Source organism: Bactrocera dorsalis, chromosome 5, assembly GCF_023373825.1.
Source record: "Bactrocera dorsalis isolate Fly_Bdor chromosome 5, ASM2337382v1, whole genome shotgun sequence".
In the NCBI taxonomy this organism is placed as follows: domain Eukaryota; kingdom Metazoa; phylum Arthropoda; class Insecta; order Diptera; family Tephritidae; genus Bactrocera; species Bactrocera dorsalis.
This window is the reverse complement of record NC_064307.1, coordinates 39087268-39108226: the sequence shown is the minus strand read 5'-3', so window position 1 is coordinate 39108226 and position 20959 is coordinate 39087268. Positions and strand designations below refer to the sequence as shown.

The 20959-nt window shown below is 39.8% G+C and overlaps 1 protein-coding gene across 7 annotated transcripts in view; it reads left to right on the top strand.

Moving 5' to 3' along the window:
• The window catches only part of LOC105225304 (RNA-binding protein Musashi homolog Rbp6), a 467402-nt gene that overhangs the window by 189255 nt on the left and 257188 nt on the right, over nt 1-20959 (top strand). Inside the window, exon 1 of one of the 7 annotated variants that reach the window (XM_049458424.1) lies at nt 17793-19784. The exons of the other annotated variants lie outside the window; for them this stretch is intronic. The gene's annotated coding sequence lies outside the window, so the exon portion shown is untranslated. Of the gene's footprint in view, nt 1-17792; nt 19785-20959 lie in introns of those variants that run through there. 7 annotated transcript variants of the gene reach the window in all.

Genomic DNA, 20959 nt, shown 5'->3' with positions numbered 1-20959 from the left:
AGAGTTCATACGCTTGGTGGTTCCGTCTTATTCGATATTCATCGTTCACATGACTGGCTGGCTTGTGACGGAAAATTCTCTTGAATGTTCCAAGTGCTTTCTCATCTCGGTTTGTCATCGTTCATTGGAATAATGAGAGACTTGTGGAGATTTTTATTCAGCAAGAGAGAGATCCGTTCCTCAATTGCTTGCCGATCCCAGATCAGCAACTTACAAGAGCTTGATCTCTATGTTTAGATTGGAAATGGAATTTATGCTGGTTCCGATATATTTATCTTTTATAGCTGCCAATAGTGATGTAGTTCCCAAGACAAGAGAAATATTTATGTGTTCTGTCTTACATTCGTTCAGCACAAGACAAAACTTTTTCGCTTCTTTTTCTAGGCTGGAAGAGGCTGTGTGACGGCCCTGTTGTTAAGGCCTACGATAGCAATATCTTCTACGTACTCCAGTAGCATTTTAGTTTTAGAGTAAACTGTGCCAGTGAGGTTCAGATTAGCGGCACGTATCGCTTTTTCCAGCATTATATTGAAGACCACGAGAAGTAACCACCCTGTTTAAAATCTCTTCTGGTATCGAACGCCTCGTAGAAGTCCTTCCCAATTATGACGGAGCTAATAGTTGCTTTCAAAGTGAGTCTGCGTAACTGTATGAGTTTCACAGATAAAAATTGAAGACGTGGTGTCGAATAGGCGGCTCCTGTCAATACTACTGGCTTTGTAATCGACAAAAAGATAACAGATGTCGATCTGTATGTCAAGTGGCTTCTCCAAGATTTCACGTGTTGCGAAAATCTGATCTATGGTGGATTTGTCAGGTCCAAAGTCACACTGGTAAGGTCCAATCAGTTTATTTACAATGGGCTTAAGTCTTTCACCTAATACTGTCGAAAGAAACTTTTCTTTTGCCATTTAACAATTTTGAAGACTCCCTTCTAATTTTCGAGTGTACTTTGCGTGTCTGTTATAAGGTTTCTATTCCTTTGCCTTATGTGGTAGAAAAAATTTGCTTGTTGTCGAACTTCTGATTTCGTGCTAGCGAGCAGTTCAAGTTCCTCGTACTCACATTTTTCTGTTTCTCTTTTTCTTTTTTGTTGAAAATACGTTTATTTTCCCTCCTCTTTTTACGGGACGTGCTTTTACAGCCCTCGTCACAATCAGCAGGAAGTTTGGTTTGTCGTGGCATTTTTCTTTACAGTGACGGCGCGACATTCATCATCATAACAAGTATTTCTGCGAGCGCGGTATTAACCTAAAATTTTTATTGGTAGTACTAGTAATTTTGAATATGTTCTTTATTCCTTAAGAAGTTGCTCGTTTGTTGGAATCTCCGATATTGGACCACTACATATAACAAACAGCTACATATTATGCTGGACACAGCTGTTGGCGTACGCCGCTGACATCGATATCATTGAATATACCAACCGCTCTGTTAGTTCTCCTTAATAAGAAGCGAAGCAAATGGGTCTGTTAGTGAAAGAGGACAAGACGTTATATCTCCTGTAATCAAAGAAACAGTCATCTCACTCACGATTTGGCTCACACGTCACTGTTGACAGTCATGACTTCGAAGTCGTAGATAATTTAATCTATCTGGGAACCAACATTAACACCAACACCAACGTCAGCCTCGAAATTCAAAGCAGAATAATTCTTGCCAACGGGTGCTACTTCGAATTGAACAGGCAATTGAGAAGTAAAGTCCTCTCTCGAGGAAGAAAGACCAACCTCTACAAGTCACTCATCATCCTCGTCCTGCTATATGGTGCAGAGTCATGGACGATGACAACATCTGATGAGTCGACCTTTGGAGTTTTCGATAGAAAGGTTCTCTTAAAGATTTAAGGTTCTTTGCGCATTGGCCACGGCGAATATCGCATTCGATGGAGCGATGAGCTGTATGAGATATACGACGACATTGACATAGTTCAACGAAAACCCACCAGCTCTTAAAGTATCTGAGAGCATTCGACGCAATACCCGCCAGAGGATGTAGAGGAAGAGGATGACTTCAACTTCTTTGGAAAAACTAAGTGGAGAGGGACTTGGCTACACTTGGAATCTCCTATTGATGCCGAAAGGGAAGAACGATCGAACATCTACGTATATAAAATATACCTACTTCTATAGAAAGTTTTATTTTTGTGAGCGGCATTGTTGCGGTTGCTCCAAAGCTTGCGTTTTTTTGGTTTTACAGTATGTAACACAATTGAGCAAATAAAATCAAATATTCCTGATTTCAAAACTTTTTTGCACTACGCAACTTATTACGAAAAGAATATATATGTATTCGAATAGGTACACTAGTTGAGTTTTTTTCACGGAAATATAACGGTACAATTTCTCAATAATTTTCTGGCTGCGTCTGGTTTGCGCCACGTGCACATTTGCTCAATTGTGTTACAACATCGGTTGCGATCAGGCGTGTGAGCATAACTAAGACCAAATAAACAACTTTCGAGTATTTTAAATACCACTAGCTCTATTTATCAATTAACTAACGTTTTCAGAAGTATTTTTCATTTTATAGACGGTAAGTAGAATTAGAAAGGTTGTGTTTTGTGAAGCTGATTAACTTCGTGTGTTTTTTTTAGAAAAATGAAGAAAATTGCTGACTCTATTAAAAAATCTGTGCTTCAATGGTTGAATGAAGGGCTCTCATATAGGCAAGTTGCAAATTTAGCTAAAATTTCATTTGGGTCAGTGAAAAATATTGCTAATTGTCATGAAATATCAGTACCGAAACATCGATCTGGTCGGCGATCCGTTTTAAATAACCATGATAGACGAACTATCAACCGTCTGGTGGCCTCGGGAGCAGTAAAATCAGGTACTGAGATTCAAAAAGAACTGGAGAGGACTTACGGAAAACAAGTTTCTCGCATGACTGTGCACCGCGAGTTGAAAAAACTAGGTTTTAAAGCCAGGCGCAAAATTAAAAAACCTTTGCTTACTAAACGTCATCAAGAACTACGTCTAAAATTTGCTAAAGCGCACCGAAACTGGACTCCAGAACAGTGGGCGAATGTATTTTGGACAGACGAAAGCAAGATTAATCTTCACGGGTCAGACGGAATACATTACGTTTGGAAGAAACCATCAAAGACTATTACCAGCCGCGATGTCATCCCAACACTCAAATTTGGGGGCGGAAAAGTCCTTTTTTGGGGTGGCTTTTGTAAAAGTGGTGTTGGGGACCTAATTTTAATCGACGGAAATATGGACGCGAATATGTATATAGATATATGAAGGCAAGGGTATTTTTCTTCGTTGGAGAAATTGGGTCTGGACAGTAGCAAAATCGTTCTGATGCAAGACAACGACCCCAAGCACAAAGCTAAGAAGACTATGGAGTATCTTAGAAGTCAACAAATTGAAACTTTGGAATGGCCCCCTCAAAGTCCCGATATTAATCCTATCGAGAACCTGTGGTTTGTTTTAAAAAAAAAAGGGTATACAATTATGCCAGTCCACCGAAAACAAAGGCGGAATTATTTACTAGATGTGTAGAAGTATGGAACTCCATCACTAAGAAAGAATGTGAAGATTTAGTCAATAGCGTTCCCAAGCATTGAAGCGGTGATTGCGGCCAAAGGAGGCTATACTAAATATTAAAGCGGTAAAAATTACATTGTATCAAAATTGAGCAAGTGCCATACAAGAGATTTATATTTTCTTCTTATAAAACCTGAATAAATTTGTTACTCTTTTGTTGTTTTATATTATAGACGGACTGAAGAATGTATTTGAAAAAACTGTAATTCAATTCGCCCAAATTAAATACTAATTTTTTGTAAGAATCCATATTCGTGATTTTATTTGCTCAATTGTGTTACATACTGTATATGCAAACAAAACTTTTTTTACCTTGAAATCTCAAACAGTACATTGAAATATATATATCCATACACATAAATATGTATGTATAGTATACGATATATGCTTACTGAACGTGAACTTAGCTCTGAGACACGGTATATGCCAAACCGAAATTCCGAGGAGTTGAATATTATAGATGTTGCAGCAGTTTTTTCCTTTTGCCCACGAGCAGCCATTTAAAGCTACTAAACAAAATACCGTTAAGATAAGCAATAAGTAACTGTGAATTATTGCAGTCATTACACGTTTACGAGCAGTCAATATTGCCAACGCCACCAATATGCCGTTATGGCCTTTTAGCTTACGAGTTGGTCCCCTCAGCCTAGATTACAAGTCATTCTCCACCAACAACAATTAGCATTAGCTTGAATACCTTACGCATTTGTGGCGCTAAAGTCTTGTATTGTATATATGTATGTATTAATTTCAATTTTGTTGTTTTTTTCTACAATACAACAAAAGCAACTGATTGACCCAACTACGCAATGGCTAATACTAAAATAAGTGAGCCACACCAGAGTAGTTACAATTTTTAAAGTTTTAAAGAATTTTTGGGTTTATTAGGGTTATTCAATTTTAAGGCCTGATACACAGGTGGCGCAAGTAGAATTGAATCCATATACATATATTCTAATCTTCTGAGGCGCGTGTGTAAATTTGATAGTTGAAGGGTCATTAGTTTTTGAATTATATTATTTTTAGTGAAGTCACTTTTGTTATTGAGAAAAACGGAATTTCGCGTGTTGATAAAATATTGTAGATGCTTGTTTTGATGAGGGGTCTCCGGATACGGCCCCAGAAAAATAAACCCTCAAATATTGGTATGCTAAGTTTAGACGTGGTGAAATGAGCACCGAAGACAGTGAACTCAGTGGACGCCCAAAAGTGAATATTATCAATCATCAAATTATCAATCAAATTGGATAACCGTAAATTGAAGTTGTTCAAGATAACAGGCACTTTGAAGATATAAACTGAACGTGTACATCATGTCATTCACGGATTCATTTGGGTATGAGAAAGCTCTATGCAAAGTCTTCACACCGGACCACGACGGGATGCCTTTTGATGTCTCCCATAAAACACCTACATAGTGAGACGCTTATGCTCCCAGTAAAGGAGCATAATGAACTCCGCTTCAAGCAGTTCCTGCTGGGATGTTTTCGCAGAAATCACCCTTGCAGTCATCTGCTTGGAGCGGAACCGCCTTCTCAGAGCATCAGAAGGTCTTTCCTTGACTACGTCGACGACGTCGTACAGTATGCCGACCGGACTTCGGACGCAACTGACTTTCGACAGGTACTGACCGCCATTCACAGCGGAGCCATCAACACCTTCACCGACTCCCTTCCCGTGACTGGCGTTGTTGGAGTCAAATCACCACCTATCGCAGACGAAGAGCTCCAGTTGCCACGAGAAACGCGAGTGACCCTAGCGCAACTTCGTTCTGGATATTGTAGCAGGTTAAACTCTTACTTATCCAGAATAGGCTTGACATAACCAATGTATGTCCTACATGCAACGAGACTCCGCATGACACTGACCACCTCTTCGCATGCCCTATAAACCCCACTCATCTAACACCCTCTTCCCTTTGGTCCGACCCCGTCGAAACAGCACGTTTCTTGGGCCTTACCATCCAAAAACAAAGATTTGATGATTCGGAGCAGTGTTTTGAGATGTTCATGAGAAATAAACTCGGATTTTTGCGCCGTTATGTAACAATGGGTGAAACATGGCTCCAATATTTCACTCCGCAGTTCAAGCGATAGTCATGCGAGGGAAATGCACACGATGAACCCGCTGCAAAGCACGGAAAAGTTGAATCAGTCGCCTGGAAAGGTTTTATCGTCTGTATTTTGGAATGTGCATGGAATAATTTTGATTGACTATCTTGAGAAAGGACTGACGATAAACAGCGACGATTATATAGAGTTATTGGAACGTTTGGAGAACGAAATCGCAGAAAAACGGCCGCATTTGCAGAAAAAGAAAGTGCTGCTTCACCAAGACAAAAGTCCATGAATTGTTCTTCGAATTGCTTCGCATCTACTATATTCTCCAGATCTGTCCCGCACCGCCTATTTCTGATTCTCATATCTGAAAGAATGCACGGAAGGAAGAAATTCTAGTCGAATGAAGAGGTGCAGTGCGCAACGAAGATGCTATTGCTGCTGTGCAGCAGAGTATCGAAAAAGACCGGAAAAACTTCAATTAGAGTTGTGCCCGTCTACTTGTGGAAGATTTTGCGGAAGCATTTTGGTTTGCCGGCTGACAAAATCCAACTCGTTTAATAATTAAAAGCGAATGTACATCAAGCGCATCACAAGTTCGGGGAATGGGTCCAACATGTGACGGCGCCCGATTTCGATTTTCATAAGAAAATTTTGTACAGCGGTGAAACTCACTTTTGGTGGAATTGGTACATGAATACACGAAATTGTCGAATTTTGAACTCTTATTATCTATAAGCTATTACCAAGACGTCGTTTCATCCTCAAAAAGTCATTGTTTGGGATCCATTGGTCCATATTTCTTCAAAAATTAAGCTGGTCATTTTGCTATAGTCAAGGCGGAACGCTATAGAGTCTTCATTAACAACTTTTCGTTGGTCTGATGTTGATGTGGACGACCTTCGGTTCCAATAAGACGGCGCTACATTCTATACGGTCAACAAAACAATCGATTTATTGAAGGAAACTTCTGGGTTTGATATTTTGGGTTGCATATTTTTGTTTCTTGAATAGCAATAATCTTCTCAAATGCTTCAATTCGGAACTGTAAGTGATTTCTCAATATCTTTTTCTCCGCGAATCAAAGACAATCTAACTGTCTTCGGCAGTTCCATTCATTTTCAGACCAATTTAATGACTCTATACAACTTTCCCCTTCAAGTAAGCGAAAGATTTCACCGGAAATATTGTAAGGTAAGGGGGCAGTTGTCAATGCACATATGAATAAGAAGCTTTTGTTCTTAAAAAGAGGAAAGAGGGGTAAGCAGCATGAATCAGTGAATGTGGTCGTAAGGGAAGATTCAGCAGCTGTTTTAGTCTTCTACCCCACCACACAGTGTTAGACAAAAGATAAGAACACAAAATAAAGGGAAAGCGTTTGCAGCATGTTCTCGCCCGCACTGAACGGCGCTCTGTTGCTGTTTTTCTTCAGTATTCTAGCTGCAGCCATTAATATCAGTCAAGAACACAGCAGAAAACTGTCAAAAGAAGATACTCGGCACACGCACATATCCGTACTCGTATGCCCGCCAAAATGACTCGAGACCTTAACGAATCATTGCAATTTGCTCACCATCTCATATTACATAAATGTGAGAATAGTCAAAAGGTGGTGTAGTCTTATGCAGCGGTGAGTGACGGGAAGACCAATATTTTGGTGCAGATTCTATTTAATAGTATGTGTTTGCGTAAATTGACCAATTAATGTTCTTATTAATTAACATATGGGTTTCTGATTTGGCGCAATTTCGATGCTATTAAATCCTTCATGGAAATAATGATAGTGTTGCCTTTAAGCACAAATCGTTGTTGGACAGTTTGTTCAGAAATGCATTTGTATGAACATATACATATATGTAAATATGTTTCGCTGCCATTCAGCAGGCTGGAGAAGTGTTGCCTCCATAATTTTAGTATGCTCTGGGCACTTACCTTTCCCTTCACAAATATAAGCAGGAACTTGATTTTGATCGGTCAAAGTGTATGGCAACAATATACTATACATATGTTATAGTGGTCCGATCTGAAAAATTTCTTCGAAGATTTCGCCATTATGATCACCTTTTTTTGTTGACTGGCGTAGACACCGCTAATGCGGTTATATCCAAGTTTACTACAACGCGCCAGTCGATCCTCCTTTTCGCTATTCCGCGCTAATTCGAGATACCAAGAACAGCCAGGTGCTTCCTCACCTGATCTCTTCCTCTACTTCCACTAGCGTTTTCTCTTCCAACCGCACAACATGACCTAATCAGTCTAGCTGTTGTCTCTTGATTCGCTGAACTATGTCAAAATCGCCGTATATCTCATCGTTCTCCCGAATGCGATATTCGCTTTGGCCTATAAATATTCCGCAGAACCTTTCTCTCGAAAACTCGTAACGCCCACTCATTACACGTTGCCTTTGTTCATTCGCAACATATTGCAGGACTGAAATGATGAGAGCTTGTAGAGTTTGGTCTTTGTTCGTCGGGTATGGACTTTACTTTTTAAGCTTTATTAAGCTTTTCATACTCAGACATTTCGCAATTTCGAGGTGGGCTGTCTATTTTCTCTCCACAGCGACACGAAAGTCCTAATCGCACGATCTGTTCTTTCGACCTTTACGAAAATCAATAGCTTCGCTCGGAGCTGTTCCTAAGGAGCTTGAAATGCCATTCGACATTTTCCGTATACCGAGTTGCTGATGAGTGCTCTCAAAGAGCAAGAGTGTAAGTCGAGTAGAAAACCGTTTCGCCGTCGGTTGTGATAGTAGATTTTCGCCGTCGGATTGTCCCTGTGTTTGTTGATGGGCGTGATTTGCTGTACAGAAGCAGTTGCGTATCTTCGAACAGCAAAATAATGGTCCGAGTGTACTTTAGGAGACGTGTCGTATATCTAAAACAACATGATTAATTTGGTTACGAACTGTTCGATCCGAAGACAGTCAAGTCGCTTGATTAATTTTCTTGTGCTAGATTCTAGTACTACAGATAACCATATTTCGGTCCCCTATGAAGTTGATACCATTTGAAGAGGTTTCGTCATAGAAACTGAATTTTCCGACTGTTGTACTGGAGGCGTAAAAACCATCAATGGAAGAAACGGGTAATTAACAAGCTGATAGAGTTAAGTATCTAGGGGTCATCATAGAAAGGAAGCTCTGGTGGAAACCTAACATCGTGGAAGGAGCAGGGATTGAGTTGATTGACGTTTACAACTGTAGGGGAGCCTTATGCAAAAGGTTGGGACTCTCAGCAAAGGAAGTTTTTTGCTCCATTAAACCATAATTAAGTCTACAATGTTCCACGGAATTTTTGTTTGGTGGAAGAAGTTGGAAAAAATTGCTAAGTGTTCAATGTGCTGCTTTCAACACTATTTGTGGTGAACTGCGAACCACTTATGGCGGTGGACATATGTAGTTAGAAGGTGCATTACTGCGAAAGCTGCTAGAAAATCTAGGTACTTAGATGACTGCGAGCCTAAGAAAACTAAAATCCATGCACATTTTGATTTCAGGTATTTTGGATTGTATCAGGAATACCAGTTCGCCGAGTCTAGTCCTTTCTCAGTTCACATATCTTTAATGGAACGCAGCTTTCTCAGGAGAATAGAGCGGTGAGCTTTTTATGAAGTACACTGTCGCCATCCATCAACTCCAGGTTTAGCTAGGCTTTCTTGCCGGAAACTGCAATGCTAATGAGCTTGCTTGGACAAGTACATCAGTCTCAATAACTGCATAATGGGAACCAGTAGGAGCTCTGTTGGCTTCTTGTGGTTCGCTACTGGATTGTTGGGCCTTAGACTAGTTCAGAAAGTGTTGATCTACTGACAACAGCTGAGCAGTCGCAAGGTTATTCTGGCTCAGGGTAAATCGTAAAGGGTTTAGGATGCTCTTCCCTACATTTTGCCTGTCTCTTTGCCCGCACAGCGAAAAAGATATTTACATCTTTTGACCCACCTTAATGTATATATACATACATATGTGTATATATATGTTTATGTGCTCATTCCAATAGAAAATTTCTTATGCCTTGAGCTGCTTGGGAATTCCCTCAAGTTGTTCGATAGTTGGTTGTTAAGATGGGGCCATAAATGAAGACATTTCCCTCGTGCGCACATAAGCAGACCTGCTTACACATGCTGCTGCAACACTTAAGGTTGCACGCGAGCTTATCACCACTCACGAATAAACATGAGCGAACACACATCCTTATCCAAGTCCTTATTTATGAATTTTTGCGTTAAAATAGATCGAAAAACAATGCGTTGCACAAAGCAATGACTCAGTCCACATACGAGTACATACATACATATGTACATAAAGTTAAGAGTTTATAAAGCACGGCATATGTACTACATACATACGTCAGTAACAGATGAGCTGGGCGCTTACAAACTCCTGCATCCTACCCTATCGTTAGCAGCGACTTCCTTAGACGCATTGAAAAACCGCAAATCCTGCTCATGTCCTTTTCCCAAGGCGGCACAGCGCCGCATATAACTAAATATTGGAAAGGCACGATATATTCACGTGTTCGTATACTTCATGGTGCAGCGCAAATGGGGAGGGAGGCAAAATGTTGACTGTTATTGTTTTCGTGTGTATGTGTGGGTTTATGGCAGTCAGCATCGCCCGTTGGTTATTATTTATGTCCCGTTATCAGTCGGCCATAACCGTTGCCGGTCCCACATATCCGCTCTGTTTTCCCCCAAACACCCTCCCCAACGTTTACATTCGCATATGCTCTGGTCTGCTGGTCCGCGAGCAACATTTCATTTGCTTGTAACGCGGAAGATTCTGCTCTCCGCGTTTGCGATATGAGTCCGGCTTAAATAGTTATACGCTGAAATTGTGTGTTGACCGATTTTCTTTCCCATCCTTGTCTAGTCAAATACTAAATATACATATATTCATTAAGCTTTTTCAACTTTTGCAGTATTTAAGAACACATTTGTTTTGAGGTTCTCTAATTACAGTAGTGCTGAATTATTGAAAATGTTTTTCGATGAAGGTAGACGGAGTCTTTGTGGACCTACCTTGATTTTAAAGATAGAAATGTAATAAAAAACCCAAAAACTTAGTTATTTGAATTTTTTACATAAATTTTATGGTTTTGTGAAAAAAATGTTATTAGAAAATCCGTTGATTTTTTCTCTACCTACAACTCTGCCATACATCTTTTTTCTATAGGACTCGTTGTTTTGTCTGAAATAGAGTTAAACTATTTTTAACTCTTAAAAATTCCAAAGTGCCCTCTACTTCCTCTTCCGTACCTCAGATCGCCACCAAATTATCTTTGCTTTCATTTTGTTATCTTAGCTTCGATTTCCAATTTGTGGACCCGGTTTTGGTTTATATATCTGGATTTGAAAGATGATAAGTATTTTATATTATATGATAATGAATATCTGATATTAACCAAACCCCCAAGAACAATATAGTAACATTTAAAAGTGCAAAATATATGAATATAAAGCGGGATCCATTCTAAAGTTCCCAGTTAAAAAAAATAAATAAATGATCCGACTGTTGAGTCCAATTTTCACTGACTAGTTCGAGCAATGCGATTGTTAACTGTCGAATGACACGCGTGATGCTCCAAGGCCAGAATCTAGGCGGGATTGTCGCATATACTTTGGACTTTACTTATCTCCACAGTAGAAAGTTCAACGGCGTGATTTTACATGATCTTGGTGGCCAAACGACCGACCCAAAACGTGAAATTATCTGCTCATCGAAGTGTTCTCTCAATAAATCCATTGATTGATGCAATGCGTGAAATAAACTGTCGTTTTTTAAGATTAAAATGACAGCACTTGAATCTTTTCAGGTCGCTCTTCGTCTCAAATGTGGAAATTTTGTTTGTTTACATTCCCATTGAGCCAGAAATGGGCTTAATCGCTGAAAAAAATTTGGCTCGAAACATCGGATCTTCTTGGAACTTATCAAGCGCCCATAGATTGAATCAATGTCGCCTGGGAAGGTCGACCGGCTTCAGCTCAATTTAAGATTTCGACGTAAAATGTGTCGAGTCGCTCCATACGTCAGTCTGAGTTGCTTCGAATCGAGACTCAACAGACTCTGTATCACTCTCATATTTTAGAAAAAAAGCGGTAACAAATACTTAGAACTAAATGGTGTTCTTTTGAGATGTGTGGATTTCAAAATAAATAAAACGCATTTAGATTAATAAGAATTTAGCTTTGTCTTAAAGATAAGGGTTTGTCATTATGTTTAAAAAATTATATCAGGCAAGTGAGCTCCACGGCTTGAATAAACTTCAGCCGAGAGACACAACTTTCGACAACTTTGTGACTTGGGACTGTAAGCCCGCAATATAGCGCTATATTTCAAGTCGTTAAGCATATCGGGCATATCTGCATATAACAGCGACTTCACATAACTCCACAAAATATAGACTAAGGGAGTTAAATCGTACGATATTGGAGCGAAATAATGTGCTCACAAAAATTTTCCTTCCATAAATTAATTGTTTCGTGGGCTGTATGGCATGTAGCGCCGTTTCGTTTGAACCAATGGTCGTCCACCTCAACATCCTCCACTTCGGGAAAGTCATTACTCATAGTTCTATAGCATCCCTCATTGGTTATAACATAATCTCCACCGACAATTTCTCGTAAATATGGTTCAATGATTTCCTTAGTCCATAGGGCACACCAAACAGTGACTCTTTGAGGGCGTACAAACAAATGGATTGAGGATGGTTGAACAAAGTTTATTTGGGAATATCTGGTGGCCATCTTGTTTTGGGCCTTTTCACCAAACGTGCGACAAACTTGATGGTCGTTCGGTTTCAACTCTTAGACGAGTTGGATATTGTCAGCCCGTAAACCAGAAAGATCTGCAAAATGGATGGACACAGCTTGAATAGTGGCACGCAATGTTGGCTGGACTCAATTAGATCTTTTTCGGTACTCTGTCCCACAACAGTAATACACCCCCGTTTCATTGTAGGTCGAATATTAAGGGGGTATTCTACTCTAGAAATCAAATTTTGGGCAGTTTTTTTGAATTTCATTTAAAAAAAAAAACAAAAATATTTTTACTATCCATTTTTTTAGGGTGTTTTTATTGATATCTTAAGAATACAGAAAATAAAATTTACGAAAAAATATTAAAAATTAAAATAATTAGAGGGGGAGGGGGGGAGAGACAGGTGTAAAAGAAAATGGCGCACCATGGTGTTATTGATCCTGACTCTCCTGGTGGTCTGAAAAAAAAATCAAAAGAAATTCTTAATCAGTATAGTCCCTACCTCAGAGAATACGAAATTTTTTTTTTGAAAAATGGCGACTGCCTGAAAATAAAAATCATTATTTACGCTTTTTTTTTGAAATTCCTGAATTTTTTTTAAATATTAAAAACAAAGGATTAAGGATTATAGTTATAAAGATAAAAGAGGATAATATCCTACCGGGCTAGGTACTGCGTCACTCAAGTAACTGTAGCTCTGAAAATAATTTTAATTTTTAAAAACCCTTTGGAGTATATGTTCTTAAGGGTCTAAACTTTAAATATATGAAAAAAAAATCGAATTTTTCAAAATTCTAGAGTAGAATATCCCCTTAAAAACATATTTCGCTTTGCGTCGCTCGAAACGAACGATTTTCCAGCGTTGTTCCGGAGTCTGTTCATAATGAAATGTCAAACCAAACTGAGTATAAATCAAGTAACAGATCAGAAAGGTTGGTATTTTTCACATCTGCTCTCAAAAAGTATTGCCTCATTCACAACTAAACGTCAAAAGAACAAACTCAATTTTTTATCTCTCTGATGTATATTTAACATATAAGAAGAAAACAGAGGTCGAACAGAAATATAAAAAGGTTAGTAAATCTTCAAAAATGGCGCATGGTTCTATTGAACAGTTAATGAACAGAAATATCGTATAATCACATTCCATCCCGCATATCACCATTCGAAATTCCTGTCGGGTTGCATTTACGGTCTCCGGAAATCAGTACTGATAATGCTGTCATGGCAGCAGCCGCGTCGTTGTTGATGATATAAAAAGGAGCACGCTACTTTACTTTCAGACTTTTTCGGTAATGTTATTATTGGTATGTTTGGCGGGAATCATCGGCAGTTGGCGGCAGAGTCGGTTCAACTGCGCATGTCACGTACTCTCTGTGCTCAACATTTGACGAGTACGCTGCCAGTCTCGCGCACTCAGAGCGGCAATAAATATTTTTATAGCATTAAAAGATTACGAGGCTTCGTGTTCGGTTTGGCGCTTGCCTTGCTATAGACACCATGCATTGGCATTTGCCGATGCGCTCACCAGTTTAAAGAGTTTGTGAGATTTTTCACAAGTAAGTATCCTGAAAATTTTTTGCGTCGCATAGCCACGACGACCTACCTACCCACGTTCACCAACTACCGCTTTCACTTGTTATGCTTTCTCTCAGGCTTTTGCTCTCTTTCGCGCTCGATTTGCTTGTTGTTCTCTTGTCACTGTGTGAGTGCCCGGTAGTGTGTGTGTTTGTGCGTGTCTGTGTCTTCCTGACAATTGCGTTGTTGTGTTTGCAACATTTTGCGATTTGTGATTTAACTGTTGGAATGTCGTCGTCTCACTGCGAGTCACTGGCAGACCCGCCGGCGGTTCGATCGCAAAGGTGGCGGTAGTTATGTACATGCGTCTGTGTGTGTCTCGGAAGGAGGAGGATTCACAAAGTAGTTATTTACAGGCAAAATAGCGCGTCTCCTGCTGCTCTTCTCAATTGCAGCCCTGTCCGTTGGGCACTGAGAGTGGCAGACGGGGTTAGTCGTTCGGTCGGCTGGTTGCTTTCATATGATTTATACTGGGCGCTTAGCAAACGTACCAGGGAAGGGGTGCGCTGTAAAGACATTGACGCACTTAGCGCAATGTCAAGTTGACACTTTAGCGTTGCGTGATTTTGGCAATTCTGATGACGACCGAAGTGGCTGCGGTGGCAGAGTGCGAGGTGGCAACGCATTGCAGCGTCAACATTCAACGCAATTAGGTAACGACGCTGGCTGCCTGGCTGGCTGTGGAGATGCATGGGCAATAATAGTCAAGACGCTAACGAGTATGACGGCTGAGCGCTGCGGCGACGGCGAGTGTTGGCGGTCGGAATTCGTGCGCTTGCGTCTATTTTGGTCCCGTTTGTTAGTCGCTTTAATTTCGATTGTTAATCGCAAATTGAATGTTTTTCCACACATCAGCACACGCTTTAGCTAATACCACTTGAGTAGCTTGTGCAGGACGCAGTGGGGGGGTGTATTAATAAGCATTAATCATTACGAAGCGTAATCTTTCAACGATTTATACAAACGCTTGCGTCCTCGTATGCAAAGCTTCGCAGTTGTTCACTGCTTAATTGCACTGCCTCGCCGTCATTTATGCACTTTGCTCCATGCACATGTCTGCCACCTAGCCGCCTACGAATCAGCGCAGCGCCTTGTGTAGAGCCGGGGGTATAGTTGTCGGATTAAAATGATTGCAATGCCGCTGGCAGAATGCCTTTTGATTTGGCACGCACCTGCGCATACGTAACAAACGAGCACGACATGGAGTTCAGACATTGTTTTTGTTAGGCTTTTGTTTTAGCCGTTAGCCGTCAGCCGTTGGATGGCTCTCCAACATGTTGTTGCAGTTGTTGTTGTACACTTTTATTAGATATGCGTTTGTGTGTGTATATTCATAAATTTTCTAAATTTTTGTTATTAGTGGCTACATTTGCAATGCATTTTCTATTAAATTGTCCTTCTTTATACCCTGAACCTGGTCCTTATTTATATCTTGTACTGGGTGCCTTAAGTATGCCACGATGTTTGAAATCTGCATAAGAGAACGTCAGTGACCCTACAAAGTGTATAAATAAATGTTGAGCGTGACAAGCTGAGACGATGTAGCAGAGGCCGTCTATCCATCCCTCGGTCTGTGCTTCTTTCCGTCTGTTTATGAGCAAACTTGTCCGACAGTTTCCGAGATATCGACATGAAAATTTACACATTTACTTTTTTCAACAAGCAGTTCCTCATTTGTCGGAATTGCCGGTATCGGACCACTATTATATATAGCTGCCATACAAACTGAACGATCGGAATGAAGTCCTCGTATGAAAAGATCCTTCATTTGACGAGATATCTTCACGAAATTCGGCATAGCTAATAATCCAAAATATTGCAGTATTTTCCAAAGAAATCGCTTAGATTGGACAACTATAACATATAGCTGTCATACAAACCGAACGGTAAAACTCAAGTCCTTGTGTGGAAAACTTGTTTATTTAAAAAGCTATCTTCTTGAAATTTAACACAGATTATAAGCTCAAGTATTTCTATAAATTTTGAAAATATTTTTGAGATCGGATAACTATAACATATAGCTGTCATACAAACTGAACGGTCAAACTCAATTCCTTGTATAGAAAAGTTTTTTATTAGACAAGGTATCGACATGAAATTTGGCATAAATTAAAACCTGAAGCGGCGCAATAATTTCCAAAGAAATTTTTCAGATCGGATAACTGTAGCATATAGCTGTCGTACAAACTGAACGGTCAAACTTAAGTCCTTATATGGAAAAGTTTTTTATTAGACAAGGTATCGACATGAAATTTGGCACATACTACTTCCTCAAGTAGCGCTACAAACTCCATAAATATGGTGTAGATCGAAATACTATAGCATATAGCTGCCATATAATTTTTCATTTTGCCTTAATGCCTGAAAGTATTTTCTTTGCAATAATAAAATTTTATTTCTTAACATCAAATACAATTATAATTTATTATTTCGTGCAAAACACTTTAACGCATTAATACATGCTTAACAATACCGCAAATTCAAAACAGTGTGGCAGCATTCTTTATTAGCCAGCCAGCAACGAGCTAAGCTGCTGTCGTTGCATTTGCCATTGTTTTTGCGTTTTAGCAAATTAAATCGGCCATAAATACACCCACATGCATGCATGTCGCTGCCAACTACACACACACACACATATCGCACAGGTATCACACGCTTAATGTTGTTGCAATATACAGTTATGCTGAGTAGATATACGTACGTAGGACGAAATTGTGCCGCTAGCACAAAAATATGTAAATCTCAAATGCCTAGCACCCACAAAACGCAACAAGAGATTCGTGCTGCAGCAAATCCGAGAGCATGTGGCCTATGCAATGATGGAGTTCATGTACATACGACCGACTGGGATACAACAAACAGACTTCCGGCTTCTCTTGGCGCTCTTTCGCTCACTTTGTAAACGGCCTTTGATGGCCTTCGATTGTAACGCATTCACAGAAGGTTATGAAAGTGAACTTTGTTGCTGTTGTTGCACGAATATTTTCGTATTTTCGTATAAAGTAAAGGCACAACAATTGAAAGCAAAATAATATGTGAGTGGGAGAAAGAGAGGGTTGTAAGAGAGCAAGACAGTAGCGAGATTTGTGTGTGTTTCTTGTTTTTTTTTTGGTGTTTATTGGCGCTCCGTCTTGTCGGGGGTGGCAGCTGTGGCTGTATGTGTGCTTGGCCCTTTACTGTACGTGCGTGTGTGTGTGTGTACGCCCCCAAATTTCGAAGCAAAACTTACGAATGCACATCGATCGATTTTATAACAGTATACCGCAAAGGGGTATGCTGCAGTGCAAAGCTAGCGGTTTGGCGTTCGGTTAACGAAATTTTGTGGAATATGAAAATTTTTTTTCGGAAAAGTACGAGTTGCACTTAAACTCCCTTTGCGGCTCAACATAGTCTTACTTGGTATAACATATTTCTATATTCTACGTATTAAATGCACACTTGGCAACTCTAGCACGGCAGACCAGCACCAGGATATATGCTCAGCTCAGTTGTGGTTAAGTACACATACAACAACGCTGCAGGCCGCTGTGCTCAGCTTACTGAGTGCCAATTGTATTTTATACGCTCTGAGAGCTTACAGCGTTGCACTGGCTACCCGCTTTGGTACGTCCCCCCTCCCAAAACTCGGCGGCGTCTGTGTCGCCTCTCGCCGCCCCTTATCGTGCGCTCCAACTTCGTCCTTATCACTCTGCCAGCCGCTTTCGTGTTGGCCGTTCGTATTTTTGCGCTCGTCGTTGCCGTCGCTGCCATTACTGCCGTTCGGTGTACCCTTGCCGCTGCAACCGTTGCCCGCAGCTCCTGCCGAGTGTAGCTACCGTTGCTGCCGCTTCTGCCTGCTGGTTCAGGTTCAGCTTCATCAGTCGTTATCAGACAAGCGAGTCCATCAGTCGTTGCGTTCCTTAGCCGTCGTGCAAAAGTAGCCTAGTTGATTCAAACCACTTTAGCAAACCACACAGTTATAAGCAAAAAAAAATAGCAAACAACAAAAAAATATATATAAATATATCTATAGCAAGCAATTTAGAGCAAAGCATAGCAAAAACGCGTTAACAATTTGTACGCCGTAATTAAGCAAATTCAGAAATCAAGCAGCAGGCAATTACCGTCATTCAATACCACGCACACTCCCCCCCCAACGCTCTCGTTTGCAATAATACACCACTGAATTATCAGATTGTAGCGGATTGAATTCAATTCAATTAGTCAAAAAAGCTTCAGCTTCGAAACGCGTGCAAGTGCAATCATATTAACTCAAAAAAAAAAAATAAATAAATAAAAATTAAACAACAACAATAACGCATAAATCTTTGTAGAGCTTTAGTGTAATCTTCAAGAGCTTCGTAAGTAGTTGTGAATTATTTTTTGCTGGCGTAACTGTGAAATAAATCAAAACAAGCCGAGAACTCAACTTAGCAAGCGCGACAAACGGTTTGATAACAAACGGCAAAGCACTGTTATAGCATTTTTGAGTAACTTTTTTGGAAATTTTTTCAAAAATTTCTGAAAAACCCAAACGAACGCTTGACAAATCCATGTTTGCAACGCTACAAACAATCAACCTTAACAGGATATTCAAAAAATATTTGTAGAAAAGTAGAACATTTTGACTGAGTTTCGAAGTTTCGACTGCGTGTCAAGCTTGTTTGTGGACCAAAAGTAGTAGTCTTCGGTTTGCCATTAGAAAAATATTGAGATTTTTTAAGTGCGTGTGCTTTTGCGCTTTGTTAGTGTTGTTGCTGTATTGTGTAGCAAGCGCAAAAATAAGAAAAATTCATTGTGATTAACCGTTACAAAAGCGAAAGTATATTTAAGGCACCGTTTAAACTCAAAAACACAACGCAACGAGCAATTTAGAGCGACCACTTAGCTTTGAGCGAACTTGGATACGAGCATTTTGGATAAACGCTGCAATTAAATTGTGCAATATTATTAACTAAGTCATAGAGAAACACAAGCGTACTAAGCAATTCAGTTCAAAATATTAATTGTGCTACTAAAAACACAAAAAAAAAACACGAAATACAACAACAAATTAACCGTAAATATAAAGTGATATGAAAAGCTGAATAAATCAGTCTCCTCACGCTAGCAATCAATCAATCAAACCGTGTGCAGAAACAGCAAATCCCACGTCAACAAAATTACTTACATACAAACGAGCATATGCGAGTTTATACGAAAGGATATAAGAAATAAATAAGATAGCGCGGAGCCGTTAAATATTGGCAACGACAAGCACAAGCTAGCCGACTAACCCATAAGCTAACCAATACAATATACACAAAAAAGCGCCCGCTATCAGCACACTTACATATACACATGCATTGTATTGTTGTTGTATTGTGTGAGCTGCACTAAACGAGAGCCCCCCTTCGTTCGCTACCGGCAATACTTTTCATGTCAATCGTGTGCTAAGCGCCTTGAACGCAACGTCTTAATCGCATTTAGCCGACGGCAAACGCGCTAGTAGTGACAAGCAATAGAGTCAGTCGACTGCGTAGCGTCCCAAGTGACTGGCTTGCTGGCGTATAACCTGTAGTACACCAGTGACATTTGTAAGACGAGGCGCGCTGTGCCAAATAATAGCGTTAACCAGCTGCTTAGCGACACTCGCGCGTGTGTGTGTGCGTGCGTGCGTGCGTGCGTGCGTTGTTGATATCTCTCTCCCCGACGCGTTAAGTAAAAGCCAACAAAATTTCACACTTTGGAGTAAATCTGTTTTACGTTAAGCAGCCAACGGAGATTTTTCCACCGCCAACGCAGGCGATTAAAGCGATCAGTCCACCAGCGGCAATACAGGCAGCGCCCGCCACCATTCCAACGAAGAAACTCGTCGTAAGTAAAGCAATTTTTCGTATACTAGAAACTCGAGAGATTATCAAAAATTAAAGTGATTGGGGTAAATGGTGTTTATACATGTATATAGATAGATATATGCATATAGCGAGTGACAGTGGGAGCAATTGGAGTATAAGATATAGCGAGTGAGAGTTTTGGGTATCAAAATTCCCCTCAAATTGGAACTTTTAATCAAAATTCAGAAGACTTTGCGTTTAACAGCAAATTAAATACATTTTGAAAGCAGAAGATCCGACTCCGCTCATAAGGAAAATTTGGATCCGGCACTGCATATAGTTCTACATAAATAAATATTAACGAAATAATACAGTTACAATAGTGATATTAAGTTGAAACGCTTATGAATCTATGATTAAAGTTACTTTTGTGGTATAACTAACTTAAATCCTACCTAAAACTATACCAGAAAGTGTTTGTGTTCACCTAGCAGTCATTCTAAGCTGCCAAACATATGAGCCACCTTTCATATTTTCTACGTCTCCCCAAACTGAGAAGAAAAAAGAGCACAAATAGCAATATCGGCCACACGCAATAAATTAATTTAGGCCTTTTCTATGCCCTCCCACATATTCGATTGTGTTATGGCATTCTTCGTTGTGGTGTGCTGTCAGTCGAATGACCTGGGAATTCGCCCAATAATAGAACACATTGTATGCCATTATAGACACAGACATAAATATATACTACTTATATACACACAAACAAACAAACATACATAAATATATATATGTATGTATAAATGCATAAATACATATCAACACACATATCTTCAAATATAAGCACATTATTCACCGTTATCAAATCCAGTGAGCATTCACGTGCCGTTCGCCGTCACTGTCGTGGCCAAAACGTGCCGTACAAATTCAGGCGGAAGGGCGGCAAATTAACGTACGAGAAAGTTCGGTATTCGCTTCCTGTTAAGGTCAAACTGTTAAGATGGCTAATGACACTTTAATATACATTCTACTATGAAGCAAGTGCTTATGTAAATATAACCGATTTTTTAGTGTTGTGGGCATGAGTAGTGCGCTGGCAGTTTGAGGTCTTCTGGCTCTTGATGTTAAAGTTAAAAATTTAAAGCGAAATCAGCATTTGATTGAAATTTTATTTACTTTTGATATTAGGAGAGTTTAAATTACTTTTAATCCACG